At 55.0% G+C, this 16443-nt stretch overlaps 17 non-coding genes across 17 annotated transcripts; all 17 read left to right on the top strand.

Annotated features, from left to right (window-relative positions):
• The first annotated feature begins 554 nt into the window (after positions 1-554).
• LOC126158790 (5S ribosomal RNA) lies at positions 555-673 on the top strand. Its single transcript, XR_007533773.1, has one exon. It is a non-coding gene; the product is annotated as a 5S ribosomal RNA (ribosomal RNA).
• Positions 674-1518: 845 nt separating this feature from the next.
• Positions 1519-1637, top strand: LOC126158789 (5S ribosomal RNA). Its single transcript, XR_007533772.1, has one exon. It is a non-coding gene; the product is annotated as a 5S ribosomal RNA (ribosomal RNA).
• An 840-nt stretch (positions 1638-2477) lies between these two features.
• On the top strand, positions 2478-2596 carry LOC126158788 (5S ribosomal RNA). The gene has a single exon (XR_007533771.1). It is a non-coding gene; the product is annotated as a 5S ribosomal RNA (ribosomal RNA).
• Positions 2597-3436: 840 nt separating this feature from the next.
• LOC126158787 (5S ribosomal RNA) lies at positions 3437-3555 on the top strand. Its single transcript, XR_007533770.1, has one exon. It is a non-coding gene; the product is annotated as a 5S ribosomal RNA (ribosomal RNA).
• Positions 3556-4400: 845 nt separating this feature from the next.
• On the top strand, positions 4401-4519 carry LOC126158786 (5S ribosomal RNA). Its single transcript, XR_007533769.1, has one exon. It is a non-coding gene; the product is annotated as a 5S ribosomal RNA (ribosomal RNA).
• Positions 4520-5364: 845 nt separating this feature from the next.
• Positions 5365-5483, top strand: LOC126158785 (5S ribosomal RNA). Its single transcript, XR_007533768.1, has one exon. It is a non-coding gene; the product is annotated as a 5S ribosomal RNA (ribosomal RNA).
• Positions 5484-6328: 845 nt separating this feature from the next.
• On the top strand, positions 6329-6447 carry LOC126158784 (5S ribosomal RNA). The gene has a single exon (XR_007533767.1). It is a non-coding gene; the product is annotated as a 5S ribosomal RNA (ribosomal RNA).
• Positions 6448-7292: 845 nt separating this feature from the next.
• Positions 7293-7411, top strand: LOC126158783 (5S ribosomal RNA). Its single transcript, XR_007533766.1, has one exon. It is a non-coding gene; the product is annotated as a 5S ribosomal RNA (ribosomal RNA).
• An 840-nt stretch (positions 7412-8251) lies between these two features.
• Positions 8252-8370, top strand: LOC126158782 (5S ribosomal RNA). The gene has a single exon (XR_007533765.1). It is a non-coding gene; the product is annotated as a 5S ribosomal RNA (ribosomal RNA).
• Positions 8371-9215: 845 nt separating this feature from the next.
• LOC126158625 (5S ribosomal RNA) lies at positions 9216-9334 on the top strand. The gene has a single exon (XR_007533617.1). It is a non-coding gene; the product is annotated as a 5S ribosomal RNA (ribosomal RNA).
• An 845-nt stretch (positions 9335-10179) lies between these two features.
• On the top strand, positions 10180-10298 carry LOC126158780 (5S ribosomal RNA). The gene has a single exon (XR_007533763.1). It is a non-coding gene; the product is annotated as a 5S ribosomal RNA (ribosomal RNA).
• An 845-nt stretch (positions 10299-11143) lies between these two features.
• Positions 11144-11262, top strand: LOC126158779 (5S ribosomal RNA). The gene has a single exon (XR_007533762.1). It is a non-coding gene; the product is annotated as a 5S ribosomal RNA (ribosomal RNA).
• An 840-nt stretch (positions 11263-12102) lies between these two features.
• On the top strand, positions 12103-12221 carry LOC126158624 (5S ribosomal RNA). The gene has a single exon (XR_007533616.1). It is a non-coding gene; the product is annotated as a 5S ribosomal RNA (ribosomal RNA).
• Positions 12222-13061: 840 nt separating this feature from the next.
• LOC126158623 (5S ribosomal RNA) lies at positions 13062-13180 on the top strand. Its single transcript, XR_007533615.1, has one exon. It is a non-coding gene; the product is annotated as a 5S ribosomal RNA (ribosomal RNA).
• Positions 13181-14025: 845 nt separating this feature from the next.
• LOC126158778 (5S ribosomal RNA) lies at positions 14026-14144 on the top strand. The gene has a single exon (XR_007533761.1). It is a non-coding gene; the product is annotated as a 5S ribosomal RNA (ribosomal RNA).
• An 845-nt stretch (positions 14145-14989) lies between these two features.
• LOC126158777 (5S ribosomal RNA) lies at positions 14990-15108 on the top strand. The gene has a single exon (XR_007533760.1). It is a non-coding gene; the product is annotated as a 5S ribosomal RNA (ribosomal RNA).
• Positions 15109-15948: 840 nt separating this feature from the next.
• On the top strand, positions 15949-16067 carry LOC126158776 (5S ribosomal RNA). The gene has a single exon (XR_007533759.1). It is a non-coding gene; the product is annotated as a 5S ribosomal RNA (ribosomal RNA).
• Positions 16068-16443: the final 376 nt, after the last annotated feature.

Below are 16443 nucleotides of genomic sequence, written 5' to 3'. Positions count from 1 at the left end.
CTCGTCTCGTCTCGTCTCGTCTCGTCCCGCAGACGTTTGTCGTGCTTGCGCTGTCATATGGACCACGACCCGAGCGGCAGCGAGCGGCAGTCGAGCAAAGTCGGGACAAGTCGGGACGGGGACAGGGACAGAAATAGGAATGGTGAGAATGCACTGCAAACTACGCAGACACCTGGTGTGAGGCGAGGCGAGGCGAGGCGAGGAAGCCCATATCGCTACCAGTGGGCCCTCCAGCACGACACTGCCACACCCCGCACAGGCCCTCCGCTGAACACCAGGGACAAGATGCGTCCTCCGCTAGTGTCGAAGGCTGCACGCGCCCAGCGAATGACAGGGGGTGCAACGAGCAGCAGTGCGTCTCACACACGCGGCGGTGCGCCCGCCAATTCGGCCGTCACTCTGCTGGGACGCCGGGCGCGCCACCCCCCGCCGTCCACGAGGAACTGGCTGTTGCGGAAGGAAGCGCTTTCGTCAAATGCGGCCGAAAACTAACATTTTGTGTGTTGGGAGAAAAGCCGAACGCGAATTCTGCCGTGCTCCTACATTAGATGAGCGCCAACGGCCATACCATGATGAATACAGCGGTTCTCGTCCGATCACCGAAGTTAAGCATCATCGGGCCCGGCTAGTACTTGGATGGGTGACCGCCTGGGAAACCCGGGTGCTGCTGGCTCCCTTCCTGTTTTATTTTGTTATGTCACCAGCCCAATTTTCAAACTACCTTTCTGTTGTGACAAAGATGCTTCTTTATGCCTTTTAAACTACTGTAATGGTACGAAAATGCAGTAATTAACTCAGTTTGAGGGAGAATGTGCTAACCAAGTTTGCCGAGAGGACTTTGAAAACGACAAAACAGTACGAATCGGCAGGTGATTTCTGAAATACGTCACCGCCTATTGTTGTGTAGGAGTGTAGAGTTCCAAATTTGATTTGTAACCACGAATTTATTCCTTAGTCGTCTCGTCTCGTCTCGTCTCGTCTCGTCCCGCAGACGTTTGTCGTGCTTGCGCTGTCATATGGACCACGACCCGAGCGGCAGCGAGCGGCAGTCGAGCAAAGTCGGGACAAGTCGGGACGGGGACAGGGACAGGGATAGGAATGGTGCGAATGCACTGCAAACTACGCAGACACCTGGTGTGAGGCGAGGCGAGGCGAGGCGAGGCGAGGAAGCCCACATCGCTACCAGTGGGCCCTCCAGCACGACACTGCCACACACCGCACAGGCCCTCCGCTGAACACCAGGGACAAGATGCGTCCTCCGCTAGTGTCGAAGGCTGCACGCGCCCAGCGAATGACAGGGGGTGCAACGAGCAGCAGTGCGTCTCACACACGCGGCGGTGCGCCCGCCAATTCGGCCGTCACTCTGCTGGGACGCCGGGCGCGCCTCCCCCCGCCGTCCACGAGGAACTGGCTGTTGCGGAAGGAAGCGCTTTCGTCAAATGCGGCCGAAAACTAACATTTTGTGTGTTGGGAGAAAAGCCGAACGCGAATTCTGCCGTGCTCCTACATTAGATGAGCGCCAACGGCCATACCATGATGAATACAGCGGTTCTCGTCCGATCACCGAAGTTAAGCATCATCGGGCCCGGCTAGTACTTGGATGGGTGACCGCCTGGGAAACCCGGGTGCTGCTGGCTCCCTTCCTGTTTTATTTTGTTATGTCACCAGCCCAATTTTCAAACTACCTTTCTGTTGTGACAAAGATGCTTCTTTATGCCTTTTAAACTACTGTAATGGTACGAAAATGCAGTAATTAACTCAGTTTGAGGGAGAATGTGCTAACCAAGTTTGCCGAGAGGACTTTGAAAACGACAAAACAGTACGAATCGGCAGGTGATTTCTGAAATACGTCACCGCCTATTGTTGTGTAGGAGTGTAGAGTTCCAAATTTGAATTGTAACCACGAATTTATTCCTTAGTCGTCTCGTCTCGTCTCGTCTCGTCTCGTCCCGCAGACGTTTGTCGTGCTTGCGCTGTCATATGGACCACGACCCGAGCGGCAGCGAGCGGCAGTCGAGCAAAGTCGGGACAAGTCGGGACGGGGACAGGGACAGAAATAGGAATGGTGAGAATGCACTGCAAACTACGCAGACACCTGGTGTGAGGCGAGGCGAGGCGAGGCGAGGAAGCCCATATCGCTACCAGTGGGCCCTCCAGCACGACACTGCCACACCCCGCACAGGCCCTCCGCTGAACACCAGGGACAAGATGCGTCCTCCGCTAGTGTCGAAGGCTGCACGCGCCCAGCGAATGACAGGGGGTGCAACGAGCAGCAGTGCGTCTCACACACGCGGCGGTGCGCCCGCCAATTCGGCCGTCACTCTGCTGGGACGCCGGGCGCGCCACCCCCCGCCGTCCACGAGGAACTGGCTGTTGCGGAAGGAAGCGCTTTCGTCAAATGCGGCCGAAAACTAACATTTTGTGTGTTGGGAGAAAAGCCGAACGCGAATTCTGCCGTGCTCCTACATTAGATGAGCGCCAACGGCCATACCATGATGAATACAGCGGTTCTCGTCCGATCACCGAAGTTAAGCATCATCGGGCCCGGCTAGTACTTGGATGGGTGACCGCCTGGGAAACCCGGGTGCTGCTGGCTCCCTTCCTGTTTTATTTTGTTATGTCACCAGCCCAATTTTCAAACTACCTTTCTGTTGTGACAAAGATGCTTCTTTATGCCTTTTAAACTACTGTAATGGTACGAAAATGCAGTAATTAACTCAGTTTGAGGGAGAATGTGCTAACCAAGTTTGCCGAGAGGACTTTGAAAACGACAAAACAGTACGAATCGGCAGGTGATTTCTGAAATACGTCACCGCCTATTGTTGTGTAGGAGTGTAGAGTTCCAAATTTGAATTGTAACCACGAATTTATTCCTTAGTCGTCTCGTCTCGTCTCGTCTCGTCTCGTCCCGCAGACGTTTGTCGTGCTTGCGCTGTCATATGGACCACGACCCGAGCGGCAGCGAGCGGCAGTCGAGCAAAGTCGGGACAAGTCGGGACGGGGACAGGGACAGAAATAGGAATGGTGAGAATGCACTGCAAACTACGCAGACACCTGGTGTGAGGCGAGGCGAGGCGAGGCGAGGAAGCCCATATCGCTACCAGTGGGCCCTCCAGCACGACACTGCCACACCCCGCACAGGCCCTCCGCTGAACACCAGGGACAAGATGCGTCCTCCGCTAGTGTCGAAGGCTGCACGCGCCCAGCGAATGACAGGGGGTGCAACGAGCAGCAGTGCGTCTCACACACGCGGCGGTGCGCCCGCCAATTCGGCCGTCACTCTGCTGGGACGCCGGGCGCGCCTCCCCCCGCCGTCCACGAGGAACTGGCTGTTGCGGAAGGAAGCGCTTTCGTCAAATGCGGCCGAAAACTAACATTTTGTGTGTTGGGAGAAAAGCCGAACGCGAATTCTGCCGTGCTCCTACATTAGATGAGCGCCAACGGCCATACCATGATGAATACAGCGGTTCTCGTCCGATCACCGAAGTTAAGCATCATCGGGCCCGGCTAGTACTTGGATGGGTGACCGCCTGGGAAACCCGGGTGCTGCTGGCTCCCTTCCTGTTTTATTTTGTTATGTCACCAGCCCAATTTTCAAACTACCTTTCTGTTGTGACAAAGATGCTTCTTTATGCCTTTTAAACTACTGTAATGGTACGAAAATGCAGTAATTAACTCAGTTTGAGGGAGAATGTGCTAACCAAGTTTGCCGAGAGGACTTTGAAAACGACAAAACAGTACGAATCGGCAGGTGATTTCTGAAATACGTCACCGCCTATTGTTGTGTAGGAGTGTAGAGTTCCAAATTTGAATTGTAACCACGAATTTATTCCTTAGTCGTCTCGTCTCGTCTCGTCTCGTCTCGTCCCGCAGACGTTTGTCGTGCTTGCGCTGTCATATGGACCACGACCCGAGCGGCAGCGAGCGGCAGTCGAGCAAAGTCGGGACAAGTCGGGACGGGGACAGGGACAGGGATAGGAATGGTGCGAATGCACTGCAAACTACGCAGACACCTGGTGTGAGGCGAGGCGAGGCGAGGCGAGGCGAGGAAGCCCACATCGCTACCAGTGGGCCCTCCAGCACGACACTGCCACACACCGCACAGGCCCTCCGCTGAACACCAGGGACAAGATGCGTCCTCCGCTAGTGTCGAAGGCTGCACGCGCCCAGCGAATGACAGGGGGTGCAACGAGCAGCAGTGCGTCTCACACACGCGGCGGTGCGCCCGCCAATTCGGCCGTCACTCTGCTGGGACGCCGGGCGCGCCTCCCCCCGCCGTCCACGAGGAACTGGCTGTTGCGGAAGGAAGCGCTTTCGTCAAATGCGGCCGAAAACTAACATTTTGTGTGTTGGGAGAAAAGCCGAACGCGAATTCTGCCGTGCTCCTACATTAGATGAGCGCCAACGGCCATACCATGATGAATACAGCGGTTCTCGTCCGATCACCGAAGTTAAGCATCATCGGGCCCGGCTAGTACTTGGATGGGTGACCGCCTGGGAAACCCGGGTGCTGCTGGCTCCCTTCCTGTTTTATTTTGTTATGTCACCAGCCCAATTTTCAAACTACCTTTCTGTTGTGACAAAGATGCTTCTTTATGCCTTTTAAACTACTGTAATGGTACGAAAATGCAGTAATTAACTCAGTTTGAGGGAGAATGTGCTAACCAAGTTTGCCGAGAGGACTTTGAAAACGACAAAACAGTACGAATCGGCAGGTGATTTCTGAAATACGTCACCGCCTATTGTTGTGTAGGAGTGTAGAGTTCCAAATTTGATTTGTAACCACGAATTTATTCCTTAGTCGTCTCGTCTCGTCTCGTCTCGTCTCGTCCCGCAGACGTTTGTCGTGCTTGCGCTGTCATATGGACCACGACCCGAGCGGCAGCGAGCGGCAGTCGAGCAAAGTCGGGACAAGTCGGGACGGGGACAGGGACAGGGATAGGAATGGTGCGAATGCACTGCAAACTACGCAGACACCTGGTGTGAGGCGAGGCGAGGCGAGGCGAGGCGAGGAAGCCCACATCGCTACCAGTGGGCCCTCCAGCACGACACTGCCACACACCGCACAGGCCCTCCGCTGAACACCAGGGACAAGATGCGTCCTCCGCTAGTGTCGAAGGCTGCACGCGCCCAGCGAATGACAGGGGGTGCAACGAGCAGCAGTGCGTCTCACACACGCGGCGGTGCGCCCGCCAATTCGGCCGTCACTCTGCTGGGACGCCGGGCGCGCCTCCCCCCGCCGTCCACGAGGAACTGGCTGTTGCGGAAGGAAGCGCTTTCGTCAAATGCGGCCGAAAACTAACATTTTGTGTGTTGGGAGAAAAGCCGAACGCGAATTCTGCCGTGCTCCTACATTAGATGAGCGCCAACGGCCATACCATGATGAATACAGCGGTTCTCGTCCGATCACCGAAGTTAAGCATCATCGGGCCCGGCTAGTACTTGGATGGGTGACCGCCTGGGAAACCCGGGTGCTGCTGGCTCCCTTCCTGTTTTATTTTGTTATGTCACCAGCCCAATTTTCAAACTACCTTTCTGTTGTGACAAAGATGCTTCTTTATGCCTTTTAAACTACTGTAATGGTACGAAAATGCAGTAATTAACTCAGTTTGAGGGAGAATGTGCTAACCAAGTTTGCCGAGAGGACTTTGAAAACGACAAAACAGTACGAATCGGCAGGTGATTTCTGAAATACGTCACCGCCTATTGTTGTGTAGGAGTGTAGAGTTCCAAATTTGATTTGTAACCACGAATTTATTCCTTAGTCGTCTCGTCTCGTCTCGTCTCGTCTCGTCCCGCAGACGTTTGTCGTGCTTGCGCTGTCATATGGACCACGACCCGAGCGGCAGCGAGCGGCAGTCGAGCAAAGTCGGGACAAGTCGGGACGGGGACAGGGACAGGGATAGGAATGGTGCGAATGCACTGCAAACTACGCAGACACCTGGTGTGAGGCGAGGCGAGGCGAGGCGAGGCGAGGAAGCCCACATCGCTACCAGTGGGCCCTCCAGCACGACACTGCCACACACCGCACAGGCCCTCCGCTGAACACCAGGGACAAGATGCGTCCTCCGCTAGTGTCGAAGGCTGCACGCGCCCAGCGAATGACAGGGGGTGCAACGAGCAGCAGTGCGTCTCACACACGCGGCGGTGCGCCCGCCAATTCGGCCGTCACTCTGCTGGGACGCCGGGCGCGCCTCCCCCCGCCGTCCACGAGGAACTGGCTGTTGCGGAAGGAAGCGCTTTCGTCAAATGCGGCCGAAAACTAACATTTTGTGTGTTGGGAGAAAAGCCGAACGCGAATTCTGCCGTGCTCCTACATTAGATGAGCGCCAACGGCCATACCATGATGAATACAGCGGTTCTCGTCCGATCACCGAAGTTAAGCATCATCGGGCCCGGCTAGTACTTGGATGGGTGACCGCCTGGGAAACCCGGGTGCTGCTGGCTCCCTTCCTGTTTTATTTTGTTATGTCACCAGCCCAATTTTCAAACTACCTTTCTGTTGTGACAAAGATGCTTCTTTATGCCTTTTAAACTACTGTAATGGTACGAAAATGCAGTAATTAACTCAGTTTGAGGGAGAATGTGCTAACCAAGTTTGCCGAGAGGACTTTGAAAACGACAAAACAGTACGAATCGGCAGGTGATTTCTGAAATACGTCACCGCCTATTGTTGTGTAGGAGTGTAGAGTTCCAAATTTGATTTGTAACCACGAATTTATTCCTTAGTCGTCTCGTCTCGTCTCGTCTCGTCTCGTCCCGCAGACGTTTGTCGTGCTTGCGCTGTCATATGGACCACGACCCGAGCGGCAGCGAGCGGCAGTCGAGCAAAGTCGGGACAAGTCGGGACGGGGACAGGGACAGGGATAGGAATGGTGCGAATGCACTGCAAACTACGCAGACACCTGGTGTGAGGCGAGGCGAGGCGAGGCGAGGCGAGGAAGCCCACATCGCTACCAGTGGGCCCTCCAGCACGACACTGCCACACACCGCACAGGCCCTCCGCTGAACACCAGGGACAAGATGCGTCCTCCGCTAGTGTCGAAGGCTGCACGCGCCCAGCGAATGACAGGGGGTGCAACGAGCAGCAGTGCGTCTCACACACGCGGCGGTGCGCCCGCCAATTCGGCCGTCACTCTGCTGGGACGCCGGGCGCGCCTCCCCCCGCCGTCCACGAGGAACTGGCTGTTGCGGAAGGAAGCGCTTTCGTCAAATGCGGCCGAAAACTAACATTTTGTGTGTTGGGAGAAAAGCCGAACGCGAATTCTGCCGTGCTCCTACATTAGATGAGCGCCAACGGCCATACCATGATGAATACAGCGGTTCTCGTCCGATCACCGAAGTTAAGCATCATCGGGCCCGGCTAGTACTTGGATGGGTGACCGCCTGGGAAACCCGGGTGCTGCTGGCTCCCTTCCTGTTTTATTTTGTTATGTCACCAGCCCAATTTTCAAACTACCTTTCTGTTGTGACAAAGATGCTTCTTTATGCCTTTTAAACTACTGTAATGGTACGAAAATGCAGTAATTTACTCAGTTTGAGGGAGAATGTGCTAACCAAGTTTGCCGAGAGGACTTTGAAAACGACAAAACAGTACGAATCGGCAGGTGATTTCTGAAATACGTCACCGCCTATTGTTGTGTAGGAGTGTAGAGTTCCAAATTTGAATTGTAACCACGAATTTATTCCTTAGTCGTCTCGTCTCGTCTCGTCTCGTCTCGTCCCGCAGACGTTTGTCGTGCTTGCGCTGTCATATGGACCACGACCCGAGCGGCAGCGAGCGGCAGTCGAGCAAAGTCGGGACAAGTCGGGACGGGTACAGGGACAGAAATAGGAATGGTGAGAATGCACTGCAAACTACGCAGACACCTGGTGTGAGGCGAGGCGAGGCGAGGCGAGGAAGCCCATATCGCTACCAGTGGGCCCTCCAGCACGACACTGCCACACCCCGCACAGGCCCTCCGCTGAACACCAGGGACAAGATGCGTCCTCCGCTAGTGTCGAAGGCTGCACGCGCCCAGCGAATGACAGGGGGTGCAACGAGCAGCAGTGCGTCTCACACACGCGGCGGTGCGCCCGCCAATTCGGCCGTCACTCTGCTGGGACGCCGGGCGCGCCACCCCCCGCCGTCCACGAGGAACTGGCTGTTGCGGAAGGAAGCGCTTTCGTCAAATGCGGCCGAAAACTAACATTTTGTGTGTTGGGAGAAAAGCCGAACGCGAATTCTGCCGTGCTCCTACATTAGATGAGCGCCAACGGCCATACCATGATGAATACAGCGGTTCTCGTCCGATCACCGAAGTTAAGCATCATCGGGCCCGGCTAGTACTTGGATGGGTGACCGCCTGGGAAACCCGGGTGCTGCTGGCTCCCTTCCTGTTTTATTTTGTTATGTCACCAGCCCAATTTTCAAACTACCTTTCTGTTGTGACAAAGATGCTTCTTTATGCCTTTTAAACTACTGTAATGGTACGAAAATGCAGTAATTAACTCAGTTTGAGGGAGAATGTGCTAACCAAGTTTGCCGAGAGGACTTTGAAAACGACAAAACAGTACGAATCGGCAGGTGATTTCTGAAATACGTCACCGCCTATTGTTGTGTAGGAGTGTAGAGTTCCAAATTTGAATTGTAACCACGAATTTATTCCTTAGTCGTCTCGTCTCGTCTCGTCTCGTCTCGTCCCGCAGACGTTTGTCGTGCTTGCGCTGTCATATGGACCACGACCCGAGCGGCAGCGAGCGGCAGTCGAGCAAAGTCGGGACAAGTCGGGACGGGGACAGGGACAGAAATAGGAATGGTGAGAATGCACTGCAAACTACGCAGACACCTGGTGTGAGGCGAGGCGAGGCGAGGCGAGGCGAGGAAGCCCATATCGCTACCAGTGGGCCCTCCAGCACGACACTGCCACACCCCGCACAGGCCCTCCGCTGAACACCAGGGACAAGATGCGTCCTCCGCTAGTGTCGAAGGCTGCACGCGCCCAGCGAATGACAGGGGGTGCAACGAGCAGCAGTGCGTCTCACACACGCGGCGGTGCGCCCGCCAATTCGGCCGTCACTCTGCTGGGACGCCGGGCGCGCCACCCCCCGCCGTCCTCGAGGAACTGGCGGTTGCGGAAGGAAGCGCTTTCGTCAAATGCGGCCGAAAACTAACATTTTGTGTGTTGGGAGAAAAGCCGAACGCTAATTCTGCCGTGCTCCTACATTAGATGAGCGCCAACGGCCATACCATGATGAATACACCGGTTCTCGTCCGATCTCCGAAGTTAAGCATCATCGGGCCCGGCTAGTACTTGGATGGGTGACCGCCTGGGAAACCCGGGTGCTGCTGGCTCCCTTCCTGTTTTATTTTGTTATGTCACCAGCCCAATTTTCAAACTACCTTTCTGTTGTGACAAAGATGCTTCTTTATGCCTTTTAAACTACTGTAATGGTACGAAAATGCAGTAATTAACTCAGTTTGAGGGAGAATGTGCTAACCAAGTTTGCCGAGAGGACTTTGAAAACGACAAAACAGTACGAATCGGCAGGTGATTTCTGAAATACGTCACCGCCTATTGTTGTGTAGGAGTGTAGAGTTCCAAATTTGATTTGTAACCACGAATTTATTCCTTAGTCGTCTCGTCTCGTCTCGTCTCGTCTCGTCCCGCAGACGTTTGTCGTGCTTGCGCTGTCATATGGACCACGACCCGAGCGGCAGCGAGCGGCAGTCGAGCAAAGTCGGGACAAGTCGGGACGGGGACAGGGACAGGGATAGGAATGGTGCGAATGCACTGCAAACTACGCAGACACCTGGTGTGAGGCGAGGCGAGGCGAGGCGAGGCGAGGAAGCCCACATCGCTACCAGTGGGCCCTCCAGCACGACACTGCCACACACCGCACAGGCCCTCCGCTGAACACCAGGGACAAGATGCGTCCTCCGCTAGTGTCGAAGGCTGCACGCGCCCAGCGAATGACAGGGGGTGCAACGAGCAGCAGTGCGTCTCACACACGCGGCGGTGCGCCCGCCAATTCGGCCGTCACTCTGCTGGGACGCCGGGCGCGCCTCCCCCCGCCGTCCACGAGGAACTGGCTGTTGCGGAAGGAAGCGCTTTCGTCAAATGCGGCCGAAAACTAACATTTTGTGTGTTGGGAGAAAAGCCGAACGCGAATTCTGCCGTGCTCCTACATTAGATGAGCGCCAACGGCCATACCATGATGAATACAGCGGTTCTCGTCCGATCACCGAAGTTAAGCATCATCGGGCCCGGCTAGTACTTGGATGGGTGACCGCCTGGGAAACCCGGGTGCTGCTGGCTCCCTTCCTGTTTTATTTTGTTATGTCACCAGCCCAATTTTCAAACTACCTTTCTGTTGTGACAAAGATGCTTCTTTATGCCTTTTAAACTACTGTAATGGTACGAAAATGCAGTAATTAACTCAGTTTGAGGGAGAATGTGCTAACCAAGTTTGCCGAGAGGACTTTGAAAACGACAAAACAGTACGAATCGGCAGGTGATTTCTGAAATACGTCACCGCCTATTGTTGTGTAGGAGTGTAGAGTTCCAAATTTGATTTGTAACCACGAATTTATTCCTTAGTCGTCTCGTCTCGTCTCGTCTCGTCTCGTCCCGCAGACGTTTGTCGTGCTTGCGCTGTCATATGGACCACGACCCGAGCGGCAGCGAGCGGCAGTCGAGCAAAGTCGGGACAAGTCGGGACGGGGACAGGGACAGGGATAGGAATGGTGCGAATGCACTGCAAACTACGCAGACACCTGGTGTGAGGCGAGGCGAGGCGAGGCGAGGCGAGGAAGCCCACATCGCTACCAGTGGGCCCTCCAGCACGACACTGCCACACACCGCACAGGCCCTCCGCTGAACACCAGGGACAAGATGCGTCCTCCGCTAGTGTCGAAGGCTGCACGCGCCCAGCGAATGACAGGGGGTGCAACGAGCAGCAGTGCGTCTCACACACGCGGCGGTGCGCCCGCCAATTCGGCCGTCACTCTGCTGGGACGCCGGGCGCGCCTCCCCCCGCCGTCCACGAGGAACTGGCTGTTGCGGAAGGAAGCGCTTTCGTCAAATGCGGCCGAAAACTAACATTTTGTGTGTTGGGAGAAAAGCCGAACGCGAATTCTGCCGTGCTCCTACATTAGATGAGCGCCAACGGCCATACCATGATGAATACAGCGGTTCTCGTCCGATCACCGAAGTTAAGCATCATCGGGCCCGGCTAGTACTTGGATGGGTGACCGCCTGGGAAACCCGGGTGCTGCTGGCTCCCTTCCTGTTTTATTTTGTTATGTCACCAGCCCAATTTTCAAACTACCTTTCTGTTGTGACAAAGATGCTTCTTTATGCCTTTTAAACTACTGTAATGGTACGAAAATGCAGTAATTAACTCAGTTTGAGGGAGAATGTGCTAACCAAGTTTGCCGAGAGGACTTTGAAAACGACAAAACAGTACGAATCGGCAGGTGATTTCTGAAATACGTCACCGCCTATTGTTGTGTAGGAGTGTAGAGTTCCAAATTTGAATTGTAACCACGAATTTATTCCTTAGTCGTCTCGTCTCGTCTCGTCTCGTCTCGTCCCGCAGACGTTTGTCGTGCTTGCGCTGTCATATGGACCACGACCCGAGCGGCAGCGAGCGGCAGTCGAGCAAAGTCGGGACAAGTCGGGACGGGGACAGGGACAGAAATAGGAATGGTGAGAATGCACTGCAAACTACGCAGACACCTGGTGTGAGGCGAGGCGAGGCGAGGCGAGGAAGCCCATATCGCTACCAGTGGGCCCTCCAGCACGACACTGCCACACCCCGCACAGGCCCTCCGCTGAACACCAGGGACAAGATGCGTCCTCCGCTAGTGTCGAAGGCTGCACGCGCCCAGCGAATGACAGGGGGTGCAACGAGCAGCAGTGCGTCTCACACACGCGGCGGTGCGCCCGCCAATTCGGCCGTCACTCTGCTGGGACGCCGGGCGCGCCACCCCCCGCCGTCCTCGAGGAACTGGCGGTTGCGGAAGGAAGCGCTTTCGTCAAATGCGGCCGAAAACTAACATTTTGTGTGTTGGGAGAAAAGCCGAACGCTAATTCTGCCGTGCTCCTACATTAGATGAGCGCCAACGGCCATACCATGATGAATACACCGGTTCTCGTCCGATCTCCGAAGTTAAGCATCATCGGGCCCGGCTAGTACTTGGATGGGTGACCGCCTGGGAAACCCGGGTGCTGCTGGCTCCCTTCCTGTTTTTTTTTGTTATGTCACCAGCCCAATTTTCAAACTACCTTTCTGTTGTGACAAAGATGCTTCTTTATGCCTTTTAAACTACTGTAATGGTACGAAAATGCAGTAATTAACTCAGTTTGAGGGAGAATGTGCTAACCAAGTTTGCCGAGAGGACTTTGAAAACGACAAAACAGTACGAATCGGCAGGTGATTTCTGAAATACGTCACCGCCTATTGTTGTGTAGGAGTGTAGAGTTCCAAATTTGAATTGTAACCACGAATTTATTCCTTAGTCGTCTCGTCTCGTCTCGTCTCGTCTCGTCCCGCAGACGTTTGTCGTGCTTGCGCTGTCATATGGACCACGACCCGAGCGGCAGCGAGCGGCAGTCGAGCAAAGTCGGGACAAGTCGGGACGGGGACAGGGACAGAAATAGGAATGGTGAGAATGCACTGCAAACTACGCAGACACCTGGTGTGAGGCGAGGCGAGGCGAGGCGAGGAAGCCCATATCGCTACCAGTGGGCCCTCCAGCACGACACTGCCACACCCCGCACAGGCCCTCCGCTGAACACCAGGGACAAGATGCGTCCTCCGCTAGTGTCGAAGGCTGCACGCGCCCAGCGAATGACAGGGGGTGCAACGAGCAGCAGTGCGTCTCACACACGCGGCGGTGCGCCCGCCAATTCGGCCGTCACTCTGCTGGGACGCCGGGCGCGCCACCCCCCGCCGTCCTCGAGGAACTGGCGGTTGCGGAAGGAAGCGCTTTCGTCAAATGCGGCCGAAAACTAACATTTTGTGTGTTGGGAGAAAAGCCGAACGCTAATTCTGCCGTGCTCCTACATTAGATGAGCGCCAACGGCCATACCATGATGAATACACCGGTTCTCGTCCGATCTCCGAAGTTAAGCATCATCGGGCCCGGCTAGTACTTGGATGGGTGACCGCCTGGGAAACCCGGGTGCTGCTGGCTCCCTTCCTGTTTTATTTTGTTATGTCACCAGCCCAATTTTCAAACTACCTTTCTGTTGTGACAAAGATGCTTCTTTATGCCTTTTAAACTACTGTAATGGTACGAAAATGCAGTAATTAACTCAGTTTGAGGGAGAATGTGCTAACCAAGTTTGCCGAGAGGACTTTGAAAACGACAAAACAGTACGAATCGGCAGGTGATTTCTGAAATACGTCACCGCCTATTGTTGTGTAGGAGTGTAGAGTTCCAAATTTGATTTGTAACCACGAATTTATTCCTTAGTCGTCTCGTCTCGTCTCGTCTCGTCTCGTCCCGCAGACGTTTGTCGTGCTTGCGCTGTCATATGGACCACGACCCGAGCGGCAGCGAGCGGCAGTCGAGCAAAGTCGGGACAAGTCGGGACGGGGACAGGGACAGGGATAGGAATGGTGCGAATGCACTGCAAACTACGCAGACACCTGGTGTGAGGCGAGGCGAGGCGAGGCGAGGCGAGGAAGCCCACATCGCTACCAGTGGGCCCTCCAGCACGACACTGCCACACACCGCACAGGCCCTCCGCTGAACACCAGGGACAAGATGCGTCCTCCGCTAGTGTCGAAGGCTGCACGCGCCCAGCGAATGACAGGGGGTGCAACGAGCAGCAGTGCGTCTCACACACGCGGCGGTGCGCCCGCCAATTCGGCCGTCACTCTGCTGGGACGCCGGGCGCGCCTCCCCCCGCCGTCCACGAGGAACTGGCTGTTGCGGAAGGAAGCGCTTTCGTCAAATGCGGCCGAAAACTAACATTTTGTGTGTTGGGAGAAAAGCCGAACGCGAATTCTGCCGTGCTCCTACATTAGATGAGCGCCAACGGCCATACCATGATGAATACAGCGGTTCTCGTCCGATCACCGAAGTTAAGCATCATCGGGCCCGGCTAGTACTTGGATGGGTGACCGCCTGGGAAACCCGGGTGCTGCTGGCTCCCTTCCTGTTTTATTTTGTTATGTCACCAGCCCAATTTTCAAACTACCTTTCTGTTGTGACAAAGATGCTTCTTTATGCCTTTTAAACTACTGTAATGGTACGAAAATGCAGTAATTAACTCAGTTTGAGGGAGAATGTGCTAACCAAGTTTGCCGAGAGGACTTTGAAAACGACAAAACAGTACGAATCGGCAGGTGATTTCTGAAATACGTCACCGCCTATTGTTGTGTAGGAGTGTAGAGTTCCAAATTTGATTTGTAACCACGAATTTATTCCTTAGTCGTCTCGTCTCGTCTCGTCTCGTCTCGTCCCGCAGACGTTTGTCGTGCTTGCGCTGTCATATGGACCACGACCCGAGCGGCAGCGAGCGGCAGTCGAGCAAAGTCGTGACAAGTCGGGACGGGGACAGGGACAGGGATAGGAATGGTGCGAATGCACTGCAAACTACGCAGACACCTGGTGTGAGGCGAGGCGAGGCGAGGCGAGGCGAGGAAGCCCACATCGCTACCAGTGGGCCCTCCAGCACGACACTGCCACACACCGCACAGGCCCTCCGCTGAACACCAGGGACAAGATGCGTCCTCCGCTAGTGTCGAAGGCTGCACGCGCCCAGCGAATGACAGGGGGTGCAACGAGCAGCAGTGCGTCTCACACACGCGGCGGTGCGCCCGCCAATTCGGCCGTCACTCTGCTGGGACGCCGGGCGCGCCTCCCCCCGCCGTCCACGAGGAACTGGCTGTTGCGGAAGGAAGCGCTTTCGTCAAATGCGGCCGAAAACTAACATTTTGTGTGTTGGGAGAAAAGCCGAACGCGAATTCTGCCGTGCTCCTACATTAGATGAGCGCCAACGGCCATACCATGATGAATACAGCGGTTCTCGTCCGATCACCGAAGTTAAGCATCATCGGGCCCGGCTAGTACTTGGATGGGTGACCGCCTGGGAAACCCGGGTGCTGCTGGCTCCCTTCCTGTTTTATTTTGTTATGTCACCAGCCCAATTTTCAAACTACCTTTCTGTTGTGACAAAGATGCTTCTTTATGCCTTTTAAACTACTGTAATGGTACGAAAATGCAGTAATTAACTCAGTTTGAGGGAGAATGTGCTAACCAAGTTTGCCGAGAGGACTTTGAAAACGACAAAACAGTACGAATCGGCAGGTGATTTCTGAAATACGTCACCGCCTATTGTTGTGTAGGAGTGTAGAGTTCCAAATTTGAATTGTAACCACGAATTTATTCCTTAGTCGTCTCGTCTCGTCTCGTCTCGTCTCGTCCCGCAGACGTTTGTCGTGCTTGCGCTGTCATATGGACCACGACCCGAGCGGCAGCGAGCGGCAGTCGAGCAAAGTCGGGACAAGTCGGGACGGGGACAGGGACAGAAATAGGAATGGTGAGAATGCACTGCAAACTACGCAGACACCTGGTGTGAGGCGAGGCGAGGCGAGGCGAGGAAGCCCATATCGCTACCAGTGGGCCCTCCAGCACGACACTGCCACACCCCGCACAGGCCCTCCGCTGAACACCAGGGACAAGATGCGTCCTCCGCTAGTGTCGAAGGCTGCACGCGCCCAGCGAATGACAGGGGGTGCAACGAGCAGCAGTGCGTCTCACACACGCGGCGGTGCGCCCGCCAATTCGGCCGTCACTCTGCTGGGACGCCGGGCGCGCCTCCCCCCGCCGTCCACGAGGAACTGGCTGTTGCGGAAGGAAGCGCTTTCGTCAAATGCGGCCGAAAACTAACATTTTGTGTGTTGGGAGAAAAGCCGAACGCGAATTCTGCCGTGCTCCTACATTAGATGAGCGCCAACGGCCATACCATGATGAATACAGCGGTTCTCGTCCGATCACCGAAGTTAAGCATCATCGGGCCCGGCTAGTACTTGGATGGGTGACCGCCTGGGAAACCCGGGTGCTGCTGGCTCCCTTCCTGTTTTATTTTGTTATGTCACCAGCCCAATTTTCAAACTACCTTTCTGTTGTGACAAAGATGCTTCTTTATGCCTTTTAAACTACTGTAATGGTACGAAAATGCAGTAATTAACTCAGTTTGAGGGAGAATGTGCTAACCAAGTTTGCCGAGAGGACTTTGAAAACGACAAAACAGTACGAATCGGCAGGTGATTTCTGAAATACGTCACCGCCTATTGTTGTGTAGGAGTGTAGAGTTCCAAATTTGAATTGTAACCACGAATTTATTCCTTAGTCGTCTCGTCTCGTCTCGTCTCGTCTCGTCCCGCAGACGTTTGTCGTGCTTGCGCTGTCATATGGACCACGACCCGAGCGGCAGCGAGCGGCAG

Source organism: Schistocerca cancellata, unplaced genomic scaffold (assembly GCF_023864275.1).
Source record: "Schistocerca cancellata isolate TAMUIC-IGC-003103 unplaced genomic scaffold, iqSchCanc2.1 HiC_scaffold_1114, whole genome shotgun sequence".
Lineage (NCBI taxonomy): Eukaryota > Metazoa > Arthropoda > Insecta > Orthoptera > Acrididae > Schistocerca > Schistocerca cancellata.
This window is presented reverse-complemented; position numbering and strand designations above follow the sequence as displayed.